Source organism: Aedes albopictus, chromosome 2 (genome assembly GCF_035046485.1).
Source record: "Aedes albopictus strain Foshan chromosome 2, AalbF5, whole genome shotgun sequence".
Taxonomy (NCBI): Eukaryota; Metazoa; Arthropoda; class Insecta; order Diptera; family Culicidae; genus Aedes; species Aedes albopictus.
The window spans coordinates 459,574,706-459,597,279 of record NC_085137.1 but is presented as its reverse complement, the minus strand read 5'-3'; the positions used below and the strand labels follow the sequence as shown (position 1 = coordinate 459,597,279).

The 22,574-nt window shown below is 39.9% G+C and overlaps 1 protein-coding gene and 1 non-coding gene across 6 annotated transcripts in view; one reads left to right on the top strand and one right to left on the bottom strand.

Moving 5' to 3' along the window:
• Positions 1 to 22,574, bottom strand: part of LOC109418893 (uncharacterized) — a 270,718-nt gene that overhangs the window by 205,704 nt on the left and 42,440 nt on the right. The window contains exon 2 of one of the 5 annotated variants that reach the window (XM_062853947.1): positions 19,226 to 19,301. The exons of the other annotated variants lie outside the window; for them this stretch is intronic. The gene's annotated coding sequence lies outside the window, so the exon portion shown is untranslated. The remainder of the gene's footprint in view (positions 1 to 19,225; positions 19,302 to 22,574) is intronic. 5 annotated transcript variants of the gene reach the window in all.
• Positions 21,833 to 21,904, top strand: Trnat-agu (transfer RNA threonine (anticodon AGU)). Its single transcript has one exon. It is a non-coding gene; the product is annotated as a tRNA-Thr (tRNA).

Genomic DNA, 22,574 nt, shown 5'->3' with positions numbered 1-22,574 from the left:
CTGAAGGATGTCCAGGGGCAATTCCTGGATCAATGCCTAGAGAAATTGCTGGAGGAATTTCTGAAGAAATTCTTGGGGTAGTTCCTGAAGAATTTTCTGGAATAGTTCTTGGAGAAATTCCTAAATAAAATCCTGGAGGAATGCCTGGAGGAATTGCTGGAGGTTCTCCTTTGGGAATTGCTGGCGGAATTCTTGAAGGAATTCGAGGAGGAATCTCTGTAGGGGGTCCTTCAACAATTTATGGATAAAATTCTGGGGGAATCTCTAAAGGAGCGCTGGGAGAAATTTCTGAAAAAATCGCCTGAGAAATTCCCGGAGGAATTTCTAGAGATATCTCTGGAGGAATTCCTGGAGAAATCCTCGAACGAATTTCTGAAGAAATCCCTGGAAAAATCACTAAAATGTTCCTGGAAGAGTTTTAGTGCAAGTCCTGGAGGAATGCCTGTAGCAATTCCCGGAGGGCATACTGGAAGATTTCTAGGCGGAATTTCTGGAAAAATTCCAGAAGGATTCCTAGAAAAAATCCTGGAAGAACTTCTGAAGGAATTCCTGAAGGATTTCCTGGAGTAATTCCTAGAGGAATTCCTGAAGAAATTCGTGGATGAATCTCTTAGGGAATTCGTATAGGAATACCACAAATAATTCCTTAAGAACTCGCAGATGGAATTCTTGAACAAATTCGGGGGAAATCCTTAGAAGAGTTTCTGAAGAAACTCCAGAAGGAAACCCGGAAGAAACTTCAAGAGGAATTACTAAGGAAATTCCTAAGCAGTTCTTGGAGGAAGTATTGAATCAATTCCTAGACAAGTTCCTTAAAAAAATACAAAGAGGAATTGCTGGAGGAACCCTAAAAAGAGTTCGTGGGAATCTTTGGGGGATGTTTAAGATAAGTTGTTCGAGAAAGAATCACAGAAGGAAATCCCGAGTTAAGCCCTGCAGAAATTCTTGGAGGAATCCCTGGAGGATATCCTAGAAGAATACCAGTAGAGATTAAAGGAGGAATCTCTAGAAATACTTCTGGAGGAATCTCTAGAAGAATTCCTGGAGGAATTTCCGGAGAAATCTCTATTCGCATTTCTGAATTAAACCTTGGATGAATTTTTAGGGGAATCACTGCAACAATTCCCAGAGGATCCCTGAAAAAATTCATGGAGAAATCCCAGTAAAATATCTGAAGAAATTGCAGGTGGAATCCTTGGAGAAATCCTGAAGGAATTCTAAGAAGAGTTCGTGGAAGAACTCCTTGGGGAATCCCTGTAGCAGTTCCTGAAGAAACCCCAGGAGAAATCCTAGGGAATTCCTAAACAGTTCCTGGAGTAAGTATTGGATTATTTTTTGGTGGAATTCCTGAAAGAATTCCAAGAAGAACTCCTGAAGGAATTCTAAAAAGTGTTGCTGGGGGAACCCTTGGAGGATTTTTTTAATAATTCCTGGAGTTGTTTCAGAAAGAAATACAAAAGATATTCCTGGGTGAATCCTTGGAGGAATACTTGAAGGAAAACCTGGAGGAATCCCGGAAGCAATCCCATGATGAATTCCTTAGGAAATTCCAGGAAAGTATTCTTAACAAATTCCTGGAAGAATTTCTGTAGGAAAAAAAAAATGAAGGCATCCATGTCTGCAATAATTTTTGGACGAATTATTGTTGGAATCTTTGGATGGACTCCCAAAAGAATGTTTTGTACAATGTTTTAAGGAACTCCTGGAAATTCTTGGAGGAATCATCGAAAAAAGCACTGGAACAATCACTGAAGGAGCTTCTAAAGATATCCCAGGAGAAATTCCCGGAGGAATGTCTGGTGAAACCCATATCGGAATTCGTGAAAAACTCTCTGGAGCAATCCATACTAGAATCATTGAAGAAAGCCATGGAAAATTCCTGAAGGAATTCAGGAATATTTGAAAAAAAAGTGAAGGAATCGTAGAAGGAATTCTTGAATCATTGATTGGAACAAACCCTAAAAAAACTATCTGAACCACGCAAGATGTCCATGGAAGAATTCACGAAAGAGAAACTCCTGGACATGTCCCTTGAGGAATTTCTGAAAGAATCCTTGGAGAAGTTCCTGAATAAATGCCGAAAGGAATTTGTGGAGATGTCGTTGAAAGAATTTGTAAAGAAATCCCAGGCATTATTCTCTTAGCATGCCGATTGTTTGAATTGAATACAAGTGAAAATTCGTTTGGCAGTAGCACATAACTGCACTCTATAGCAGAATATAATTCAACAAATTCCTTTTTTCCCTACCGGAAATTTGGCATGCTGTTTTTGTATTCCATGAATAAACATCTCAAAATTTAAATGGTTAAATTTAAAGCTTGTTATTTGGTTAAATTCTATGATAAGATTAAAGTTGATCTCTTTGAGAAATACTTGGCAAAATTTCCTGTGATTATCAAGAAAAAAAGGTTTGATAATTGTGGGTAAAAACCTCAATTTTTAGAATAGTCTAGAGAATAGATTTTTTTTTTATATTTTTTTTCTGGAAATCTTTAATTATTGATAATTTTTGAGTCGGCTCGAATTAAAAAAAAACTTTCGGCCAGGGGGGGGCCACGGCCCCCCCCCCTGCCCCCCTCTGGCTACGCCCTTGCCTACCATAATTCCATGTTTCCATCAACAAGCATAAATATTTAGCTAGTTGGGATGAAGCAGACAGACGACAATCGGTAAACAAAATGAGGATGAAGATATAATGTGAGGAAAGAAAAAATGAAATGTTATGCAACTTGTGTAACTATGTCAAGTTGACAGGTGACATAAGAGACAGAATGTTGACATATGATTATAGCAGTATAAGCGAGAGTTAAGGACAAACGTCTTGAAATCGCGTTTCAACAGTGCATCAGAACTTCAAACGCACGAATCTAAAGAAGCAAGCTTCACTCAACAGTGTAATTTATTATTCTGTTCTTGCTCACTTGTAATAAGCTTAAAATAAGAAGATCAAGTGCGCTGGTTTTGTTTACGAAGAAATTTGTACCCTCGACGGCTTTTCGGGAAATTTGTACCCTGTTGACGGCTTTTCGGGCCCGTATGAAGTTGATCACCAATATCAACTTCTTTTCCCGATCAGCCTAGATAGCTGTGTAGTGTCGGTAGCGGTTAGTTCAACTGGCTAAGAATAGCACTACGGACCGCCTGTTCCAGTGGTAGGAATCCACTAATCAGGTGACCCCTAATTCATGGTGTTATGCGGCTTTATGCTTACCGTGCCTAGGAATGAATGGCTAGGGGGGTCTAATAAAAACCTAACCGCAAACGGAGCCTGTGGAGTACCAGGGCACCCTCCACAGTATTTGCCCTTACTGTGCTAACCGGAGCAATAGCGCGGTGGACCTTGTGTTTCTCCGAGACAATCAGCTGCCCTTCTTCAATCTCATACTTGAGGCTGAATAAGGGCGGGATTATGAAGATGTTATTAATTAGTTTAGATTTTCACCTATATGGTTTCGCATTATGCGTTTTACACAGTGTATTCTGTGCATCCTCGCCTTTGGCGCACTCAATTCGATACCGATCTGGCTTTATTGTTGCTGTTCTTTTTTGTGCTGTGATTGTTAAGAGTTTAATCTTGCCTAGTTTGGGTAGTGGCTACGGTTAGGATAGCTCAGATCAATCTTCAGCACAAAAGAACAGCAACGATCAATCTTTGTAGACTTATGCAAAATGGTACAGCCCAAGTGGCGTTAGTCCAAGAACCTTACTTTCGTAAGGGGAATTTCTATTTAGGAAACCTTGTCAATCCGGTGTTTGCTACTTTCAGTAAAAATGAAATGGCAAACTCACGTGTCATGCCTCGAGCATGTGTGCTTGTCAACAACGCAATCGTTGCTACACTCATCTCTGAACTAACTACCAGAGATGTATGTGCTATCATAATAGATGTATCTGTTGGAAACCTCAACAGGAAATACGTTTATTGTTCGGTTTATTTACCGCATGATGAACCATCCCCTACGGATGCTTTCAAGCAAGTCATTGCATACTGCACTTCAAAAGGCCTTCCGCTAATTGTTGGTAGTGATGCTAATGCTCACCATATAATCTGGGGCAGCTCAGACATCAATTTGAGAGGCTCCAGTTTGATGGAATACTTGAGTAGTACAGATCTTGGATTACTTAACATAGGCAACCGCCCAACCTTCATGGTATCTGGTAGAGAGGAAGTGTTAGACATAACGCTTTGCTCTAGCAGAATTAGTCATGAGCTGACCAATTGGCATGTGTCAGATGAAGAATCTTTATCTGATCATCGTTACATCTTGTTTGAACATGTGAATTTTACTTCGCAAACTTTGCGTTTCAGGAATCCCCGGTCAACCAACTGGGATCTCTTTACCGATTTGGTTGCAGCCAAATTTCATGGATACTCACCATCAATTGACACTCCAAGTGATTTAGATGATGCCGTTGATACCACAACGGCCTTCATCATGGAAGCTTTTGAAGAAGCCTGCCCTCTGCGGTCTGTGAAGACCACAAGAGGAACCCCTTGGTGGAACTCCGATCTGGCGAAGCTTAGGAAACAATGTAGAAAGAGTTGGAACAGACGACGTTCGGCTGGATCGGAGGCTTTCAGGTCGGCTCGCAAGGCCTACCAGAAAGCTCTTCGGTCTGCTGAACGATCCGGCTGGAAAAACCTTTGTACAAATGTTTCCAGTCTGAGTGAAGCCAGTCGATTGAACAAAATCCTTGCAAAATCTAAGGATTTTCAAGTGAACGAACTTCGTTTGCCAAATGGTGATTTCACTTCCTCTGATGAGGAAGTTTTAGAATGTTTATTCAGTACACACTTCCCCGGATGTGTGGATATTACATCTTCGGATGAACCTGATGTCTTTTCTTGTAGTTATGATTCTTTAGCTTCGGCTCGGAGTATCATAACTTTAGAATCGATTGAATGGGCACTTAATAGCTTTGCTCCTTTCAAATCTCCTGGGGCAGATGGGATTTATCCTATTTTGCTTCAGAAGGGATTTGATCATTTCAAACATGTTTTGAAACAACTACTTGTTTGCAGTTTTGCTACAGGGTATATTCCCAAATCCTGGCGGGATATTACTGTGAAGTTTATTCCGAAAGTGGGTCGCGCGTCGTATGAAGAAGCAAAGAGCTTCAGACCTATCAGTTTGACCTCTTTTCTTCTGAAATGCTTAGAACGCATTGTGGATCATCACATCCGTGATGTTTATCTGGCCAATGTGCCTCTTCATGTGAACCAACATGCTTACCAATCTGGAAAGTCCACTGTGACTCTTTTACACAAAGTTGTTTACGATATCGAGAAGGCATTCGCTCAAAAGCAATCTTGCTTGGGTGTTTTCTTAGATATCGAGGGTGCCTTTGACAACGTGCCTTTCGATGCCATATTGGAAGCCGCACGGGGTCATGGTATATCCCCAATGATTTCCAATTGGATTCACCAAATGCTCAAAAACCGACATCTCTTCTCGACATTGCGTCAAGCGGCGATTAGGAAATTGAGTGTTTGTGGATGCCCCCAAGGGGGAGTCTTATCACCACTTTTATGGAATCTCGTAGCAGATACGCTATTGAGGCAACTCAATAATAGCGGTTTTCCTACTTATGGTTTTGCCGACGACTACCTAACATTGTTAGTCGGTATGTGCATCAGCACCCTTTTCGACCTGATGCAAAACGCTCTTCAGGTAGTTGAGGGTTGGTGTCGCCAATATGGCCTTTCGGTAAATCCGAGTAAAACATCTATTGTTCTTTTCACGGAAAAGCGAAACCGTAATGGTGTTCGAACTTTACGTCTCTTTGATTCTGAAATCAATGTGACTGAACAGGTAAAGTACGTTGGAGTCATTCTTGATTCCAAGCTTTCCTGGACACCTCATGTTGAGTTCAGAATCAAGAAAGCTTGTATGGCCTTCGGGCAATGCCGGCGAACCTTTGGTACAACTTGGGGTCTAAAACCCAAGTATATCAAATGGATCTACACAACTGTTGTTCGGCCAATATTGGCCTATGGATGTCTTGTGTGGTGGCAAAAGGGCGAAGTGAGAACGGTCCAATCAAAGTTAGGCCATCTCCAAAGGATGTGCTTAATGGCGATGTCTGGAGCGTTCTCTTCAACTCCCACGGCAGCGCTCGAAGTTCTCTTTGACGTTGTCCCACTACACATTCATCTCAAACAAGAAGCACTTTCTTGCACTTACCGTCTATGGGTACTCGGTTTACTAGAGGAAACTCCTGTGAACCGCAGTTCAACACACACCTCGTTGTTTCCACTTTTGGTGAATTGGGACAAAGTTGTCCTTGCTCCAAGTGATCTTACAATTGCTTGTAATTTTCCATATAGGACATTTTCCACGAAATTCCCTTCCCGGGAAGAGTGGACATCTGGTTATCTGGAGAGAAGTATTTCAGACGGCATCGTATGTTACACTGATGGCTCCCTTCTAGAAGGTCGAGCAGGTGCTGGTGTTTATTCTCGTGAACTAAGGCTGTATCAGTCTTATTCACTTGGCAGACACTGCACCGTTTTTCAGGCCGAAATCTTTGCTCTTATGTGCGGAGTGCAATCAGCACTTCAGCAGCACGTAATGGGCAAAGTAATATACTTCTGTTCAGATAGCCAGGCTGCTATTAAAGCACTTGCTTCGGCCAACTCCAGGTCGAAGATAGTTATCGCTTGTCGAACTCAAATTGAGGAGCTGAATTCAGCAAACGCTGTTCACCTTGTATGGGTACCTGGCCATTCTTCCATCGCTGGAAATGAATTGGCTGATGAGTTAGCTCGCACTGGAGCATCACATGACTTCATTGGCCCTGAGCCAGCTATTCCGGTATCCAAGTGTTGGGTGAAGCTTCAGATTGACACCTGGGCTGCCACTCAGCACAAACAATACTGGAATAGTTTGGAGTCATGTCGTCAAACAAAATTGTATTGTACTGAGCCATCTCTAGGGGTGGCAAAGTATCTAACAAATCTGTCAAAGCAGAGTTGCAGCATGCTGGTCAAAGCATTGACTGGCCACTGCCGACTCAGTTATCACATGGCGAATATTCAGCAAGCTGATTCATTTGCATGTGATAGCTGTGAATCCGATTATGGAACTTCGTATCATTTAATATGTAACTGTCCAGCTTTTGCGCAATTGCGTTTCCGAGTACTCGGGAAACACTTATTAAGTGAAACTGACTTCAGAAACCTGAATCTTCAGGACGTTCTGTTGTTCTTGACCCGCTGTGGTAAAGAGCTATAGGCTCTCTTTACGCTTTATGCATTATCACAGTGCCCTTCTCAGGGCGCTGTTCGAACCCATTGTGGCACGCTTATGCGTTATTACAGTGTCCTTTTCAGGACGCTATGTGAACCCATTGTGGTACGCTTTTGCGAGTATGACGATCCTATTCCCTTACCAGTCCTTTCCCATCTCCTATCCTTTTTCCTTCCCTTTTCCGTCAGGTAAATGATGAATAGGCTCGTGTTCATGGCGATGGCACAAATTTCCCAAATGGAGGAGAACGTGCCTCTAGAGCCGACCTACTGATACCTGATGTCAAGTTGACAGGTGACATAAGAGACAGAATGTTGACATATGATTATAGCAGTATAAGCGAGAGTTAAGGACAAACGTCTTGAAATCGCGTTTCAACAGTGCATCAGAACTTCAAACGCACGAATCTAAAGAAGCAAGCTTCACTCAACAGTGTAATTTATTATTCTGTTCTTGCTCACTTGTAATAAGCTTAAAATAAGAAGATCAAGTGCGCTGGTTTTGTTTACGAAGAAATTTGTACCCTCGAAATCGTGAGTAGGTGCCAAAGTCAGCCATTGTGGCGGCCATTTTGGGATTCTAACAAGTCTGTCCTTAAAGAAAGTTCAATCTCAAGAAAAAATTCTACGAATTCTGGATTTGTTTACTAACGATGTTAGGTTTTAGGACGGTTTTAAATAAGTTTTTAGTATTCCTGCCATTGCGACCGTGATAAAACTTCCGGCATTTCTATTAGCATATGAAGACAACGATCAGCTGTTGGAATCAATAAATTTGCCAACATCACTGAATGAAACTTCAATCTAACATTATGGCTAACGAAGCCATTAGTACACACCAGTTCAGGAGACAACTTTCATAACGTCCCACCATCGTTTTATAGCTGCCAGGAGCCAGACTGATTGGAGAGCACATTTGCCTGTCAGTTTCACTTTCAACGACATTTATCGCGCTCACACGGGTGGCACTGGCGCGCTGGCAGAAAAGTTTCCTGATCGTTATTCGCGATTAGATTTTACGACATCTGTTACTTTTGAGCCATCGTCGTCCCCATCGGTCGTTTTTCTATACCTCATTTTTCAACACAAAGAAAATCCTGCGCTGCTTTCAAGCCCACAACAAATGTGTCTTATAAATCATCGATTTTTCCTCGCGACTTTCAGCCATCAGGCCAAACTTCCACAACCCACTTTGTCTCTCTCGCGCTCTCTATCTGAATCTTGTGGATGTTTGTTTTTCCAGTCCTGTGTGGGTCCTAGGTGGGTAGTTGCGAGCGATACCCTCAATGCCGATTTATATGGGAGAAAGCATGGAGGAGGAGGCGTCCAGTGCCAACGGAATTATAGAGAGTATAATGGCAGCTTTATGCATGAAATAAGCTGTCTCTTATGCTTACCACGGTCATAGGAGCCAGCAGCAACAGCAATGCAATGGCCGTTCAATCGACAAGCTATCATTTTGCACGCGGTTCTTTGCCAACGGTTGTTTTGACGGGGGAAGCCTATTAATTACCTTCCGGGGTGACAAGCGATAAATCGTGGCGTTTCAACTGGGAGGATTGCTACCTAACGTACCTTGAATTCGAAACCATTGCGAGAAAGCGAAAACGCGTGAACTTTTAATTCAATTAAGCGTCCTAGCTCAGCGGTTTTCAATCTTTTTTGTTAGGTGAATCGTTGTAAACGTGAACATGTAAAATGACTCTAGACCGACACTTGACGTCACCAACTTTCCAATAATAATCAAAAAATGTATTAATAAAGTAATTTATAAACTGTGCGGGAGTTCGACTATTGGAGCTGTGTTCTGGGTTGGTTCTATAGAACGAAATAGGTTAAAATGTGTCCTTACGTTTCGATAACGAATGCCACCGTCCTCAACGAAAAATCAGTCAAATCGTTCTTTATTTAGTGTCTTTGGCAACCATTTGTCAATGGGGTTTTTGAATTGATTAGGGAATCGCGCCACTTGGGCGGTTGCTTCTATATTCGTCTGTTTTCCAATATAACTCAGTCAAATTTGAACCAATTGACACAACTTTTGGAATGTGGTGAGATAGGTATAGTATCTACCCGTGTACAACATTTCAAGTCAATTGGTTCAAAATTGACTAAGTTATAGTGGAAAACAGACGAATATAGAAGCCACCGCCCAAGTGGCGCGATACCCTACTAAGGTTTTCAGTTAAAACTAGGTCTAACCTAGAACTGTGACATTCTTTTTTAATAACATGGAACGAGCTCACCAATAATTATCTATGTTTGTGTCCACCAGGGAACAACAACGTGAGGCTAGTTCATCTCAGGACCCACAGCTTTACTTCCCTTCCGAAGGAACAACCCACATATTGTGAGTTCGTTGGGAGTGGGATTTGATCCCAGGTCCTCGGCGTTACAGTCATGTGTTCTATTCATCCCACCAAATGAACTAATATCATTATCTTGAATTTTGATACGCTTTTCAAGTTTTGGCTTTTTTATTACTTCAAAAACTAGCCTATGCGCTATAACTTTTTTGTTTATACATAATCAATTTTAAATTAAGTCAAACGCTGTCCTTGATTCATTGTACAGTGGCAGCCCCAGGTTTTGTCTACCTCCGATTTTGTCAGTTTTTTGACCGGTTTTGATGAGCATTTTTTGAATTTTGATTTGAGAATTTTGTTGGTGCCTTTGGAGTCTTATAAAAAATAAGCAACAAACAAATCACTTCAAGGGTCTCCTCCAGGAATTCCGCCAAAAGTTTGTCCAGAAGATCGTCTAGGTATTCCACCAGGATTTGCTCCAGAAATTCCACCAGGAATTGCTTGAGGGATTCTTCCAGGATTTCCTCCAAGAACTTTTCCATGGATTCCTTTAGGAGTTCCTAAAGAAATTCCTCCAAGGATTCCTCCCGAAGTTTCTCTAGGGATTCCTCCAAGAATTCTTTAACAGATTTCTTCAAAAATTTATCCCAGAATTCCTTTAAGGATTCCTCCAGGAAATCCCCAAGGAATTCTTTCAGGAATTGCACCAGGAATTTATTTTAGGATTCCGCCAAACATTTGTCCAGGAGATCCTCCAGGCATTCCACCAGGATTTGCTTCAGAGATTCCTCCTGGAATTCCTTCAAGAACTTTTCCATGGATTTCTTTAATAGTTCATATAGAAATTTCTGCAAGGATTCCTCACAGAATTCCTTCAGGGATCCCTCCAGGAATTCCTCAAGAATTCTTTCAAGGATTGTTCCAGGAATCTCCAGGAATTACGCCAAGAATTTGTCCAGAAGATCCTCCAGACATTCCACTAGGATTTTCTTCAGAGATTCCTCCAGGAATTGCTTCAGAAATTCTTCCAAGAACTTCTCCATGGATTCCTTCAGGAGTCCCTCCAGAAATTCCTCCAAGGATTCCTCTCGAAATTTCTCGAGGAAATCCTCAAGAGATTTCTTCAGAAATTTCTCCCAGAATTCCTTTAGGGATTTTTCCAAGAATTTCTCAAGGAATTCTTTCAGGGATTGCTCCTGAATTTCTCCAGGAATTCCACCAAGAAAATGTCCAGTAGATCCTCTAGGCAATCCACCAGGACTTGCTTCAGAGATTCTTCCAGGAATTCCTCAAAGAATTTTTCCAGGAATTCCACCAAGAAAATGTCCAGTAGATCCTCTAGGCATTTCACCAGGACTTGCTTTCAAGAAATTTCTTCAGAAATGTGTCCAGGGATTACTGTAGGGATTTCTCCAATAATTCAAGATGGAATCACTAGGGAAGAGACAGGGCTTCCATTTTGAGCACTTTTCTACTATGATTTCTAGAGGTTCGACTGGAAAGTTGACTTATTTCTCGTGGGACTGAAAGCCAAAATCCCACGAGAAATATTTCTACTCTCAGTGAATTTTGAATCAATTGACACAGTTTTAGAAACGCCGTATCTAGCCATGTACAAAATTTCAAGTCAATTGATTTGGAATTGACTGAGTTATAGTGAAAAAGTGCCCAAAATACCTGCCACTGCCCAAGTGGTTCGGTACCCAACGTGGGTTTATCCAGGAATTTACCTTGGGAGGCACTCTCTTAGAAATTCCAGCTAGGATTCCTACTGTTTTTTTTTCTTAGATTCTTCCAAGAATTTCTGTTGGTGTTCCTAGGAATAACTCTGAAGATTTCTATAAGAATCCCTTTAGATATTTTCGTAAGAATTGTTTATGTATTCATGTGATACCTCCAGAGATTCCTTCAGGAATTCATGTTGGGACTCCTACAGAAATTCTTGCTCTTATTCCTGCAAGTCTTCAGCCAGTATTTTTTAAAGCAACTGCTTTATGGATGTGAAATGTTTCTAAGAATTATTTCAGGATTTTTTCTTACGATTCTCTCATGGATCTCTTTAGAGATTTCTTAAAATATTTCTCTATGAATTCATCTGAGAATGTCTCCAGGATTCCTCTATAGATTTCCCTAAAGGGTTTCCTCTATGTATTTCCCAGTGATTCCTCTTGTAAGTTCACCAGGGTTCCATATTGGTATTACTATAGGAATATCTCTATGTGTTGCTTCCAGAATTCCTTAAGAAATTTTTGCTGAGAAATCTCCTGGAAAACATTTTAGAATTTCTCAAACCATTTTAACCACAGGGCTTTCCTCAGACATTTCAATTGGAATTCATCCAGTGATTCGTTCAGAAATTACTCAATGCATTAATCTGGAACTCCTGAAGAGGGTTTTACAGAAACTATTTACTAGATTCCTGTACGAACTCCTGTAAGATTTCTCTGGTCCAGTCATTCCTCTGGTTATTTCTCCAGAGATTCCTCCAGAAACTTCTTCGAAGATCTCTTCAGAGATCCTTCTAGGGATTTTTTAGAGATTACACTTTGGAAATTAAAGCGAGAAACCAGTGCAAACAAAGTTATTGCGGATAGCATGAGTTTGAGTTATACTATACTATTCGTTCAGATTTTGGTTCATATTTGTTCGTTGGCAGCTAAAGCTAGGAGTTATGATTCAAGCTGCACTAACCGACTCCGCTTCCGCTGCCGTCTATAGTATTCTGTATATCACAGATTATTACCCCTTTACAGGGCTGTTACAAAACTGTCGATTTGGAAACCGCAAAATCCGCGCCAAGCCATTTGAAATCCGCGCCAAAGTCATCAAATCCGCGCCAGTACAAAAACATATGGTTTTGATGACTCAAGCTCATGAAACGCCTGAATTTTTCAATTTTTCGAGCATGTTTTTTGTTGCACACCTGATGAAGATCATTTCTAATGTTAAAACCGATTTTAGCTATTATTAATCCATGCAACTTCCACATCAACCAAGAAATGTTGCAAACAGGTAAGCTTTTTAAATTGGAATAAAAAGTTTCGAATAAATTGTTCTTAGATTGCTGGTCAATCAGGGTGACTACTATTTTACGAGAATTGGATTTCCTGGTCCCTGAAACAGTTCCAAAAATGGAGATTTTTTTGAATAATTATAACCAACATTATTGTAGAAATTCTGCTATACAATCTGTAGTAAGTCTCAGAAGATCGTTCGAGAGAACTGCAAGAAAATTTTCAGATTTTTTGTGAAGATACAAATTGATTAATTAATTTTAGCGTAATCCATTGATTAAATAAATCACCAATTCCAAAAGGAATAAAATCTAAGGGTGATATTTATTAGAAACATTTCATTAAAAATGTCAGGCAAATGTTCTCACCTTTGAGCAAAAGGTATGTAGAGAAGTATTAATTTATTAGAAATTTAAGATAAGAGTTTCTGCCCATACCACGACCTTGGAAATTCAGTAAAGATTTCAGCAAGAATGTCGTGCATAGGTTTCCAAAAGCTTCATGTTTTCATGTAAAAAAAAATCCTCCACAATTCTACCAAGAAACCCTTTATTAACTGTGCTTGCTACTCCCTTCTCAATGAATGCTCCGATTGGAAATCAAAGATAAATTTCACCATGACAACAGAAGTTAAATTTTAGGATAATTCTACCAGAGTTTTTAACAAAAATCGATTCGACAAAAGATCTACAAACAACAGAGTCAACTACAAAACCAATGATTTTCTATACGAGATTCTTCTAATTCAATCAAAAGTTTATCCAGTGAGAAAGTTTATCCGAAATTTGCAAATTCCATAAAAAATAGATTTCAGAATTATCAAGAAACTCTAGGAATTTATGCAGAAATCTTGCCATGATTCAGTGTTTTTCGAACCTCAGACATTACTAAATAAGTTTCGTCCAAAAAATTCTATCCAAAAATTTAGCCGGGTTAAGACAGAAATGACTTCAAGAGATTAACTACGAAATTCAGAAGAGGAACTTCTCTGTTTTCAAAAATTGAGCGTTTAGTGCAGTGCAACTTATTTAGCACTCCAAGCTAGCGACTAGTAACATCATTTTTACTCAATCACAAAATTCATAACTGCAACATAGAAATGTTCTTTATTTATTCTGATTATGTTGAGCTACATGTCTACATATTTGATGTAACAGCATTTGAAAACCATTTCCGCAAAAACCGCGCCGAAATTAGCAAAAACGCGCCAAATCCGCGCGAACCGCAAAAACCGCGAAAAACGCAAAATTCGCGCCACCTGTAACAGCCCTGCCTTTATAAGGCCGAGAAAACTAGAAGAGTTGTCAAAGCATACTATTATAGAAATAATTATATACATGATAACATGTACAAAACAATATTTGTTTGAAAGAAACTCTCAAAAATCTAGGTGGCAATATAGTTACCACTGCCTGTTAAGTCCAAAAACGCTGGTTGCAATGTCGTTACCACTGCCCGTTTAGCCCAAACACGAGCTTTTAAGGTGGCAATATAGTTGCCACTGCCCGTTCAGGCCATCAGCGCTGGTGGCAATATTCTTGCCACTGCCCGTTTAGATTACTTTTCTTCTTTTGACATCGACAAAAAGCCGGAAAACAGATTTTACGGTGGATTATGGCTTAACCCATAATATAAACTGTGTAGTTCAGCTCATGTCAACCCATAATTTGATTGTTTCTTTAAATATTTACCAAATCTCTAGTTTTACAATAAGTTTGAGATAACTTTCATCACGCGGTCAAATTTAGCCATTTTTTTGAGACTACAAATGGCACCCAAATTGTTGTTTAGGCTTTGTTCACCAGGCGTTGTTAGTAATCCCATTTTTGCGTAAACCAAAAAAGAAGTTCGATATTAATTGTTATAAAACAGAAAAAAAAATAAAAACAGTAGGTGGCAATATAGTTGCCACTGCCTTATAAAGGGTTAAGGGACGTCTTCAGTAGTTTCTACAAGGGTTTCGCTACTATAATTTCTTCTGTTGAACTCTCTCTTTGGGTTTTTACCTTAAATCCTCCAAATATGCTGCATAGAAAAGACTTATCAGGAAGAATTCTGTCAGGTATTTTTCATGAAATTTGGCAGACTTCTAAGAGAAAGAGATCAGACGGAAAAAATAGTTCACTATGATTGCTTCCAGAAACTACTATGAACTTTTTGTAATTGTCAGAAACCTCTTCTCTAACTCAACCTGTTCACGCCACAAAAAACAGCTCATCGGACTCAGTGGTTTAAATCACCCACAACGGGGAAAAAACTCAGCCTCAATTCTCAAGGATTTTCTATAGAAATAACATCAGCAGGTTTACCAAAGATTTCTTCGGCTATTCTGGAGAACACCCCAATGGACTTCTTCAGACATTTCTCTTGATTTCTGCTATTAGAATTGGCTTTACAGGACATCCCAAAAGTCTTTCCCGGATCTTTCAGGAATCTGGAAATATCGTCTTGAAGGTTTGGGGTCACCCTTTAATAGCCAGTGCTGGGGAGCCAATTTCAGTAGCCAGGGAAAACTGTGTTGCTCCTAAAACATTGAACTAATAAGAGTTAGCTTTGGCCTAAGTTATACCAAAAAAGATTACTAAAGCAAGAAACATATGCTGATTTATCGACCGTATTATATTAATAACTTGATGATTTTGTGGCTATATCGGTCTCTTTCTACTCATAAGTATAAGGGAGTAGAGATCAAAGTGGATAATGAAATGATAGATATGATAGAATTCGCTAGGTAGCGAACAAGTGTGAAAATTTTATAGAAGGTGAAATTAGGCAAGTAGGCCATGTATTGAACGAATACATCGAATGAGTGAAACTTCTACCAACCAAGTCGATCTGTTTAAAAGCACAGGTCGCACGGCAGAAGTTTCACGCATTCGATGTATTCGTTCAATACATGGCCTACTTGCCTAATTTCACCTTCTATAAAATTTTCACACTTGTTCGCTACCTAGCGAATTCTATCATATCTATCATTTCATTATCCACTTTGATCTCTACTCCCTTATACTTATGAGTAGAAAGAGACCGATATAGCCACAAAAAAGTTATTAATAGAATACGGTCGATAAATCAGCATATGATATGAAAAGTTTGGCTCAAAAAGAAAAGTGTTCTATCCTATAAGATCGAAAAAGCTAATAGGAAGAACACGCCGCGATATAGACATACCTCTATGAACGGAGTGCGAATTCCGAAAAAGCTACCGATCGATAGAATTTGTGATGAAAACAGAACAATACATTAGGCAGTCGGGTGCCTGAAACTTTTGCCAGTCTTGGTAAGGTGGTATGAACTACCAACCAAGCCGATCTGTTTAAAAGCACAGGTCGCACGGCAGAAGTTTCACGCATTCGATGTATTCGTTCAATACATGGCCTACTTGCCTAATTTCACCTTCTATAAAATTTTCACACTTGTTCGCTACCTAGCGAATTCTATCATATCTATCATTTCATTATCCACTTTGATCTCTACTCCCTTATACTTATGAGTAGAAAGAGACCGATATAGCCACAAAATCATCAAGTTATTAAAGCAAGAAACGTTGCTGTTAGTTCACATTTGATTGAAAACCACTGTTCCCGCACACCGGGTCAATTTGACCCAGAAAGGAAATAAAAAAAACTCACAGTGAAAGAGAAATGAGTCCATACGTGTCAAAATGTCGACAAAGCGTTGCGCGACGGATCGACGCGATGTTGATCACATCGTCCGTACAGCTGAAGAAAAAACATATCTGTCAGACTATCGCCAATCAATACCAGCTCACACACTGCAGCGCACTACCACGTGTCGATCGAATTAAAAGAAATCGAAAGGAAAGCCGATGCGATGGATGGATCGATGCAATGCAACACTAATCCGCTTCGAAAGGGTTGATTAAAGCAGAGCGACGACTGTCTGAATGCTGCGCGAATCAGTGAGTGGGGTGTGCGGCGTAAAAGTGACAGCGTTTAGGGTGGACGTACCGGTTGTGGCCATAAAGGTAACTCCCGCTGAGACCGGCCCACTATTTACACCTTGTCTTGAAAAATGCTTAAGATTGCTATTTTCTGAAAGTCCTAGCCAAAAAAGTAAGGAAAATACATTTGCTTCAGCGAGAACTACTCAGTTACTACTCCAGTGCCACCAAATCAGCTACAGTTACACAAGGAGCCGATGAGATAATAAAAAAACTTACGAAATTCATAAATACCTTATGATATTTTGCCATAAACGTAATCATTAGAAGACAAAAACATATGAGAAGTAATTCTCATTGCATTGCATTGCATTGCACACTCAATCCTGAATTGCCTGTTCAGCACTTTTTTGAAGAAAATAGAACTATTCCGGTAGCTTCGGTAATCGATTTTACTGAGGCTCAGTACACCAACTGTCGAAACCGTGTGCAAAAGGTAAACAATGCAGTATAGCTGTATCCAGCTGTTCTGTTTTCGTCAAAAACTGCCGTACACGGTATTCCAAATTAACTGTGTGGCATTCATTTAATCACAATTATGGCAAAAATCATAAGGTTTCCATGAATTTCGTAAATTGTGTTGGTTAAGTGTTTGGTCGACTTGACGGATGCATTACTCAAATTGATAGGAGACCAAAATTGGTATATTGCCAAGACTAGTACCTTCTACCCTCCCAGCAGCGGAAAACCATTGCCAATGCAGATTAAACTTCTTCGCTTCACGTCTGCTGCCGCTGCCACCACCTGGATGCAACGATAGTCTTGCTCCATGCCATTGACAGTGTCTCGATGGGCAACAGCGCAGTAAACGGTCTGATTGGAGATACATATTTTACCTTGCCGCAATTATCTATCGCTAAGGTACATCCCGTTTCCTGCGTCGTTCGTCATCCGAACGGACGCGGACGGTATGTTTTGCAGTTGACAGCTATTGAGTCTAATTGAAGTAGGTACCCCCAATAATCCTCTGTCTCTATTGGTAGGTACGAAAGTGCGTCTCGTGCTCCAGCTGTTGCTGGAAGCCGAAGCTGAAGCTGGAGCCAGCGCGAAAGGTGAGCTCGATGCCACCATCAGTCAATCATTTTATCACTCGATGTCTGTCACACGTCCGCTGGAGTGCCACACATAAACATACGGGCTGGCGGCGAGAGGATTTCTTCCGAAAGACTCATTGGTGGGGTTTCGAATTACATCCAACCAAATATCTAATTGCAACAGATGGTCTGTCGCATCGGTGTTTTTAGTGGTTGTGGTAAAGCCAATTTTGTGGCGAAACAACTGAAAGCTAGATTTCAATGGTTTCTTCACAGAAACTGGTGGATATATCAAATGATCTTTAACAATAGCCTCATTCTAAATTGTAATCCTAAGTTTATTTAAGGTTAGGCTTTGTAAAAAGAATAAGCCATGTTGCAATATACAAGTTTCAGATTATTCAGTACTATTTTTAAATATTGGATTCAAATACGTAACAACAGCTTATCTACTAGAAAGCTACTTCGTCATATGCGCTAATTCCCGTCATACCAGGTGGAAAATAGCCAATAATAGCAGATATTCCGTCTTACCCTTGTCTATGGCTCATCAGATAGAAGCAAAAAGATGTAGCACTGGAAATCTAATAATTACACAAAATTTCACGTTGACATTTTTTCTCATTTGGCGTACGACGAAGGCAATCTTATCAAAGTAGCAGCTAGCCGAATTGTTCTTCATCACCGTTCTATTTTCACTTTGCCATATTTACTTAATTTGAACCAACCTTCAATTCACATCCTACCAAACCTCTGTGACACTACAAAGTTTGATTTCACTGCAACAAAATGCAGCGAAAGTTGAAGAATTAATCAAATCAATCACTTTTTTCCGTCGGTAAAATGTTTGTTTACAATTTTTTTTCGTCTAGGGAGGATGCAAGCAAATGTGTGCGTGAATTTCCTGCATACGAAACATCATATTTTACAACCACAGAGAAAGATTTCTTCGTTGCACTGTGATGGCGTATTATGACCTGGTGAACAAAAATATCAATTGAAATATGTTGGTCCTTATTCTAAAGCTACGTCCATCTTAATTTAAAACTTTTTGCTCAATCGTACTTTTAACACATGATTTCATTTGAGTTGTGAAGAATTTGACCGATTTTTCGAATAAACACCTACGGTCAAATCATAATTATTGACCATCCTATGTACCATAGTGTCACGTAAAATGTGTGCCGGGAATCGAATTCAGGTTGTGCCCGAAATAGACGCGAACTAGACGGTAACAGAAATCGGGGGACAAATCTTCTTATTCTAAGGAAATTGTAATTCTTGTAATTACAAGTTGTGGAAGCTAATTGGGTATCTAGTTAGCCTATTGGTTAGGGCTATGGATCGCCAATCCGGAGACGGCGGGTTCGATTCCCGTTCCGGTCGGGAAAATTTTCTCGACTCCCTGGGCATAGTGTATCATTGTCCTTGCTTCACAATGTACAAATTCATGCAATGGCAGGCAAAGAAAGCCCTTCAATTGATAACTGTGGAAGTGCTCAAAAGAACACTAAGTTGAAGAGAAGCCAGCCAAGTGCCAGTGGGAATGTAGACTGTAGAGGCATAAAGAAGAAGATGAAGGAAGCTAATTTATAAATAAGTAACTAATACTAAATGGGTCATGAAGCGTTAGGCGGGAATTAGATAAAACCCCTACCTGTCGATCGGCATTCCAATAGCTATATCGGTAGAACTATCCTCCAAATCGTGTTATGTTTGATGTAGATGCATACCTGTAAAAGAAAATAATAATTGATTAAATAAAGTTTACATTTATTGTATAATGTATAATTAAGGCGTGTGACAGTGAATACACAGAACGAAAAAAAAAATGACATAAATTCACAAAATTGGGACGTGGCATTTACAGGATACGCCATGTAAATTGTATAATAAGGTGACTTAGGGTATGATTGGCAGATTTGCTCTCTTTGTCATGGGGGGTTTTTGTCGGTCAAATTACTTGAAATTTGGCTATATAATTAAGCTTGGTTGGGAAGGATTTGAGGCCAACTCTGGGTTCTACAGGTTTAGAAAAAACCCCATGACGAAAAGAACAAAACTGTCGAAAATACGTAAGTTTCCATATATCATGTAAACTTTATTTGTTTGTTACAGTAATAAGACATAATAATTGTTTTATGTGTTATAAGTTTAATATTCGTGCGTTCTTTGTGTTATATGTTTTATTTTAACTTATATATATTCTCCTAATTTTAATGCACATTTATAGGGTTCAGGCGGAATGTGTGCTGAAGAGATGCTATCTCATTTTTATTGTAAACTTTTAGGCAATTACGAGCAAAGTTCAATCACAAATCATTTCCTAACACGGACATCACATTGTTGAGCTGAAGTATCGAAACCCGAAACGGGGAGCCCTATTTGGATTAGTTTACCTAGACAAAAACAAGCTATGCATGCAGCAACAGATACTACATACGAACTATAAGGCGAATTGCCATACTAAACACATTTCCACAATTACTGATGGATCTTGAACAATAATTATGAAACCTCGTCATCCTGTGATTGGAAGATGTTATCCATCTGGATAATAGGACACATTTATGTTTTGTGTTGTTGTTCTGTGTTAAATGGTAATTCCTCTTATTTGTACATTTGTAAGGTTCTTTTTTGTGTCGTGATATGTTGATACGCTTTAATATTTTTTTTTTATTTTTGTAATATGTTTGTTGAGCACCATCCTGTTACAAACATTCAACATCGAACCCTACAAATGGTAGGGCCCACGTAAGATATATATTTATGAAAATATTTAGCGGGTTCTATGTAGACAACTAACTCGTGAGTCGACTCAAAGAATCGATTCGCGAAACCGATTGAGTGAACCACGATTCTTTTCAAAAGAGTTACGATTCGCTGAAGTTAATTATGAGTACAACAAGTGCCGAAAATAGTTGGATTGACTGCGTACTTAAGTGATGTTTGGACACAGAACATCGCAATCTTTGCCAATCGATCATTTTTCATTCGTATATAGTATTACCGGCTCACGCTAGTGATTCGACTCTTTAGCGGAAGGAAAATCTGTGTATGCTGTATTTATTGCGTCGACAGCTTAGTCGACGTCCATATCTTACAAGCTGATTTCTAAGAAAACTGGATATATAAAAAAAGGAGTCGGATAACATCAAAAAATGCCGGGGCCCGTGGCGTAGTGGCTACACGTTTGCTTCGTAAGCAGATGTTCATGGGTTCGATCCCAGCCCCGGCACTTTCGTCAGTTGCTCTTTCCCCCTGAGAGCAGCTGACACTGACCCACTTCTGAGCCTATGGCTCAAATGAACCCGGATATATTTGGACATCGGCGAACGGCAACCCATAATGGATCCCCAATCGGACTGGAAACAGGAACAACCAACAGCCACACATCAACATCCTCGTGCTCATCATTCTACCATGATAGGGTAGAGAGTGAAAGCAGCGCAACGCAACCAGTTCGAAGTAGTACAATTAGAAATAGAATACATTTAGGCGCCGTACAAAGTGTATGTACAGCTTCCAATTGGAATCGCTCACGCAGTGCCCAAGTGGACAACAGAGCTGTAAATTAGGTTAAGTGATTGAAGAATAAAAAAAACATCAAAAAATGGCATTTTTCATATAGTTACGGAAAAGAGTTGCTGAATCGGTCAAAAGAGTCGACTCTTTTTTGAGAGTGAATCGGTAGCGATTTATTGAATATATAATATTCAAATTATATATAAATTGAATCATTTTCCCATCTCTAGTTCTATGAATATTTCTCAATAAATTTTACATTTCATCTCAAGATTACTACCATAAATCTTTTAGAGATTCGTTCCAAGATTTATCACGGAGTTTTTCTAGAAATTTCGTGCAGGATTTTTACTGGGATTCCGCCAAGTGTTCTTCTAGAGGGATTCTCCCAGGATTTCTTCCCAGGATTTCTTCCGGAATTCCTTCTCTAGGAATGTATGTATGATTCCTCCTGAGTTTCCTCTAGTAATTTCCTTTTCCATTAGGAATTTACCCTGGAATTCCTTCTAGGATTCATCCCAGGATTGGCTCCTCCTGGCACTAGGATAGGGTATCTCCCGAGATTTTAACCGCGATTCTTCCTAGAATTCTTTCAAGATTTATCCGGGGATTATTTCATTGATTATTCCCTGATTTTCTTTAGTGATTTATCCTGGAATACCTTCACAGATTCTTGCAAAATCCATCCTTAGAATTCCTTTTAGCATTTCTTCCCGGATTCCTTGGATGAATTAGATGTCTTCTCGTGGCGTAGTTGGCAACGCACCTGTCTAGTGAGTAGGAGTCGTGAGTTCGAGTCTCACCGAGAGGACGAGTAACTTTTTCGCAAATTCCACTCCAATTTGTCCATTTCTCACCTACGTCAGTACTTGAGTACTTGTGAAGTCTAGCTTTTGGAATTAAGTAAAACATCCACTCGGCTGGTTAAGCCGCTAAAATTGGTAATTAATTAATTTGATTATTTGAGGACCTCTCAAAATTCCTTAGGGATTTCTCCTGGGTTTCCGTTAAGGTTCCCTTCCTACATTCTTTCAGGGATTCCGATCTGGATTCCTCCAGGAATTTTTCAGACATTTTTGCAGGAATTCCTCAATTGATTCCTTCGGGCTTCTTTCAGGTATTCCTTCCAGTATTCATCAAGGGATTTCTCCAGGGTCTCCGTCAGCAATTCCTTCCGTGACTCTTTCTGGATTCCTTCAGAGACTCCTCTCGGCATTCCATTGGGATTCCTCCATTTAGAGAATACTACTGGGATTCCTTAGGAGATACCTCCTGGAATTTCTTCAGGAGTTCCCTCCAAAATTATTTCAGGGATTCCTCCCGAGATAATTTCAATCATTCCTTGAAAGGTTCCACCCCTTCAGCGATACATTCCTGTCGGAATTCCTTCCAAGATTTCTTCTGGGATTTCTTCAACGATGCAGGGATATTTTCCAGGGATTCCTTCAAAGATTCTTCCTGGGATTCCTTCAAGGATTCCT